This window comes from Brachyhypopomus gauderio, chromosome 3, assembly GCF_052324685.1.
Source record: "Brachyhypopomus gauderio isolate BG-103 chromosome 3, BGAUD_0.2, whole genome shotgun sequence".
NCBI lineage: Eukaryota > Metazoa > Chordata > Actinopteri > Gymnotiformes > Hypopomidae > Brachyhypopomus > Brachyhypopomus gauderio.
In genome coordinates this window covers 14762525-14768031 of record NC_135213.1, presented here as the reverse complement: position 1 = coordinate 14768031, position 5507 = coordinate 14762525, and the positions used below count along the sequence as shown (strand labels likewise).

The following is a 5507-nucleotide window of genomic DNA, read 5'->3' as shown; positions in this document are numbered from 1 at the left end:
CCGGCATGTCATCGCTTTAAAAAAAAACCCTATCCTAATCACGCCATCCGGATCGAGTGAATTTGATTGTGGTTGGATGAGAAGTATAAACATATAATATTCCGACACCCTATTGGTTTGTACGTGATCCATCACACCTGCACACGTCACGTCACACTCCAGCGAGGACGTAGCAGACGTACGTAGCTTAGTATAAAGATGTCCGTGGCAGACTCAATAGAATTTGAGCGAAGTGTCCCAACTAAGCACCAGCGAGGAGGTTGGTAGCCAGGATGACCAACCAACCCTTGTACTCAAGTACATTCATTTTCAATGGGCATATGTGCCCATTTTTCAACATTAACATTTTAATATAACATAAAAGAACTGCTCCTAAACTGGTTCTTCGGGAAAGTTGGCCACTGACAGCAAATGTTAGCCAGTTAGTAAAGCTACTTACTTTTTTAAACGGTGAACAGGAGTACTCGGTGGAAGAGCGACGTCATCCGCTATAGCTCGTAAAACCGTTGAGCGTCCGTTAACTGGTTAGCTCGCGCTACCTTTTTTAATTCGCCACGAAGATTCCAACAATATCGCGCACATTAGTGTTTCCCGCTTAAACATACGATCAGATAACTAAAGAATATTGTTTACCAAACAAGCGTCATTACTAAGTGTTTCATACTTCCTTGATGCCACTTGTATGAACTGGTGATACTGAGGCAACGCGCTGTGGATGTCTGAAGTGCGAGTTAAAGGGTTTATAGCAGTAACTGGCTTCCATCGTGGTGTTTCGCTGCTACAATACGAAACGGTGAAAGGCAGTTATTGAATGGACATAACGTTTTGCGTGTCGCGTTCATATGTCAATTTTAAACAGTCACGGAATCTGTGCTGTCAAATTGTAGATCAGGTGTAGATGTAAAAAACACCTCTGTGGGCTAGTGCACTATAGACCCCAGTGGTGCGACCTAAGCTTTTGTCCTTAATGGCTTTTTTTCCTTACATTACTTTTACTTTTATACTTTAAGTAGTTTTGAAAGCAGTACTTTAACACTTTTACTTGAGTAAAAAGCTTGAGTTGATACTTCCACTTCTACAGAAGTACTTTTAAACCCTAGTATCTATACTTCTACTTGAGTAATGAATGTGAATACTTTTGACACCTCTGATTATATATGCTTTACAAATTGAGATTCGGATATGAATTTCATAAGATTGTTTTAATTAAAACATGGAAAACAATGCCCATGTTTGGGTGGTTCACAAACTTTCAAGCAGCACTGTATATAAACACAAACCGTGTTTTTATCTCTAAATGTCAGTGTAGCAGGTTTCCTTACAACCATATATAAAGGACTTGTCTGAAGGGAGGAAAACCGCAGGGTCTCTGAGGAACAGGAAGTGACCTGCTTTCCCAATGGGAATGTTCCTGTCTGTAACCCCCATTCACACAGAAAGCCTCTGGGACCCGTGATGGCAGAACCTGCTTCAGCTGAGCTGCACCATTTAGACATGCTTCATTATATTGTTAGACTTGCACATTTTAAATACATTTAAATAAATATTATAAAGCCAATTGTAAACTGATGTAAACTGACCAAACACACACACACAATCCAAAAAGACTAACAGATTATAGTTTTTCTCAGTCGGTTTGGTTCATTTCTCAGATCAGAATTGAAATTCTCAAAACAGTTCATTCAGTCTCCACATCTCCTTGTCACTTGTGCACATCATAATTGAATTTCTCTTTGTGTTTAACATTTTCCAAATGCTTTTGTACATATTGCAAATGGACATGGGCAGTTGTCTGTTGTTTTTTACATTATGTGTTGCTTATGTCATGTTTATCAAAATGTGTTGTATGGATTGGCTGTTGAATTGTCTTACCCTCCCAAACATTTAGTCTTTAGGTCATCGCCTAGGTCATTATATGCAAAAGTGCTGAATATGTTGTCATAATCTCTACGGCATCATTTTACATTTATTTAGTTAATTTTTGTGTTACATTTTGGTAATTTATCCTAATTTGATTAAATTGTTTGCAAGTGAACATTCAGTTACAGTAAGAAAGGGAATTGGTGAAGGCTTAGATCAACCAATGGTCTCAACCACAGGTCAGAGGTGCGTCTCATGAACCTTTACTGTAATTGGCAAACATTTATAGACGCTAAACACGGCAGTATCACAAAGTCTCATAATGGAAAGACAAGGCCATGTATAGGGTGAACAGTCAATAGGAGAAGTAAGACTGGTGTAGAGGGGTAAGACTATATGGTGTAGATGGGTAAGACTGTGTGGTGTAAGGCTGAGGGGACAAAACAGTGAAGTACAGTAATTGTGGACCATGTTTTACATGTAAGTCATGGTCTCACAATGGCTGAAGCTGGTTGCTTTTGAGTGAAGTATGTGATTTTGCCGGTATTTCATTGAGTTTTGCTGTTTGCACTAACTGTTTTGAGAAATGCACTAGTTGTGATGCCAATGTAAAGCATGATGTGAGAAATGAACCAAACTGACTGGGAAAAACTGTAATGTTTGTAATATGTTTATGAGAAATATGAACTCCTTAGCCTGAGCCGCCACCCTGCCTCCTTCCACGCCTGTGTAAAATGGGTTAAATGGAGGATAAATGTGCAGTCACAAGTAAAGTAGAACTCAATAGCTTTGATTTTATGCTTTTTTGCAATTGTAGTGTGCTGTCCTTTGCCATCAGTCGGTCCTGGTGCTTTTGAATAGAAATGACTGATTTACAGACCTCTACCTTTGTGTCTCTATTTCTTCTGTGAATCCCTTCAACAATGTACTCTTTCCTTTGTATTTGTGCCCTTTAACTGTGCCAGGGTTCAAAAGAATTAACCTTGATTGGGATAATTGAGCCCAGGCCAGAGTGGATTGATTATGTTTTATAAACCTATTCTCTTCCTCTCTGTGAAACCCCCCCCCCCCCCCCCCCCCAACTGCCAATTTGCACCCCCCAACCTCGACTGTCATCTGCGTTCCTGCCATTTCAGGCCCTTCCATTTTTACTCCCAGAAAGCAGTTGGAACAAAATCAGTGCAAACACCGGCACTGTTGAACAAAACATTTTGAAGAAGACATCATTGCTCTGAGCTCTGCCTCTGGGCTGTAAGGACGTTTAGAAAAGTGGCTAGGTGACAGGTATGTGTTTGATTTAACTGTTAAGGATAAAAATATCAATACAGAGCAATATCAAACAAAGACAGAACGTTCCATTCTCTCTCTTTTTTTTTTTTTACAAGCCAAATTACCTCAGTACTCTGCTGACTGTCAGCTGATAGCATTAATCAATAGCCAATGTGGTCCACTTAAACAGCATAACAGACGGGAGCAAGCGCTCTCAGCCCTCTTAACTTCGAGCTTCACACTGCTGGATGTGTGTGGGGGGGCAACAGAGATTGCCTCATGAGGAAGGTTTTAGGGCAGTGTGTGTGTGTGGTTTGTGTACCCCTGGGCGGCTGAGCTGTGCTGAAAAGGAGAGGAGGCAAGCAGTCAATATCATAAGCAGCTTACAAGCGGACGTCCACTGCCTCTCATAACAGATAGAGACTGTCTTGTATAGCAGCCCTCTCTGTCAGCTCAAGATTAGCAGCAGCGAGAGGGATTTCATCACCTTTATTCAGAGCGGAAAAAGGAAGGGAAGATTGCCACTCTGGAAATGTGCATGCACAAGCTACTGTAACTCCCGAGAAAAACTCCCAGCTTTTCAACGCTCTGCCCCTATCCTTCCTCCACAGAAGCCTATGATTGCTCCACACTCCACTGGACTCGGGGGTAAAGCCGTTGGCACAATAACCTCCAGCAGATCCATTAAAGGCCCTCTAACACTGCACAGGTGACTGGCGGATGAGTCTCTGATAGCAGAGAGAGGAAACAGGTGAAGACCACTTTACTGCACATATGTGATTACAGCACTCCCCGCCTACCGCAGGGACACTCACAAAAGGTTTGAGAGGCCTGTAGTGATTCTGATTATAGATGACCTTGTGGCAGAGCAATACACACTGTCTCGCACACAACACATTCAAGTCAAGGACAACAAAAAAAAAAGAGTGGGTGGTCAGCTTAAAAAAAATATATAAGTAATGCTAAAATGTAAATTTTGTGTTTGGGAGTAAAAAATGTAGAGCTGTTGGGTGGGTGTGGGGAGGGGTGGGGGGGGGGGGGGGGTGAGTTAAGCTTTTTAAAACTTCAACCAGTCTGCTTGGCAAAGCACATCTTCAAACAGTGGTAGGGTAAAATCATTTCAGCTTCGATAAGCTAACCGCCCCAGCTGCAAACACGCATGCGCTCGCTCTCTCTCTCTCTCTCTCTCTCTCTCTCTCTCTCTCTTGCTCTCTGGGGAGCCAAGAGGATCATTCACATCAGCTCAGGTTAAAGTTTTCAAAGCAGTGTTTTGGAGTCTGGAGGTGCCGGGAGCCTAACGTTGGTTAGGTTCACCAGCACTGCTCCACTCCAGGGCTGCCCGCCACTACATGCCCACCTCTGCCTACCAGCTGCGGGCGCGGCCAGGCCCATCTCACCCTCTCCGCCAGTCAAAATGGACTCTAATCTGAACTGAGCTCTTCTGCCCCGCAGGTTAGAGTCACGCACAGCGCTCTCTGACCACTCATTTTATAACTGTGCTAATCTTCTTAAAAGGTCAAATAGGGGAATCATTTTTAGAACGTGTTATTGAATCACACACTGCATATTTTCTGCCTGCTGGGAGGGAGGTAGCCGGACCAGTCGCACACGTTACAGCTGTGCTAACTTCCTACGGCACAGAAAAAAGACATCTTCATCTCCTCTGATCTGACCTTGTCCCGGCATTCTAAGCACCATTGACTTCTTTTGTGATCTAAAGTTCTCCATTTGTTTGACAAAGTCTGGACCTTTGTTGATGGGTGAGCAAAGTTCAGCATATTAAAATGGTATATGTTCGAGTAGTAAAACTCATCAGGGCCTGTCTCTTCCTCCATTCTATTTGTCTCTTCCATTCTCTCTCTTTCTTTTCAGGTTAATTGCCTGTTAACCCTCCACTTACCATAATTACTGGCCCCAATTACCATCTGACAACAGTGCAGGACAATTGGGAGAGCACATCTTCCCCCTTTATTCTCTACCTGACAACTTCTATCTGCTATGAGTCTACAAACTTATACATCAGTGATCCAATAATAGGTTTATTATTAATTGTTCATGAAATTGTCATACTTAACAGCCAATTCACTGCTGAACATTTTGTTCTAACAACTTGTAAACTTCCATCCCCTTATATAATTTTTTTTTTTTTTTTAAACATCTTCTCCCATGTCAAGATCACTTTTTTGTCAGTCTGATGACTGATGATAATCTACTTCACTTCTGCAAAGGGTGTGTGCAACAACTCCCTGGCTTGGTGTATTGTGTAATACTCATCACCTTTTGTTTAAGGCAATAAAACCCCACAGACTATAAGGTAAATAAAAATAAATCAACTTGCAGTCAGTCAGGTCTGTATGACTGAGTTAATAGTCTATGAA

The 5507-nt window shown here is 42.0% G+C and overlaps 1 long non-coding RNA gene across 1 annotated transcript; it reads left to right on the top strand.

Annotated features, from left to right (window-relative positions):
• The first annotated feature begins 200 nt into the window (after nt 1-200).
• On the top strand, nt 201-5245 carry LOC143510404 (uncharacterized). Its single transcript, XR_013129972.1, has 4 exons — nt 201-259; nt 2997-3144; nt 3741-3880; nt 5002-5245. It is a non-coding gene; the product is annotated as an uncharacterized LOC143510404 (long non-coding RNA).
• Nucleotides 5246-5507: the final 262 nt, after the last annotated feature.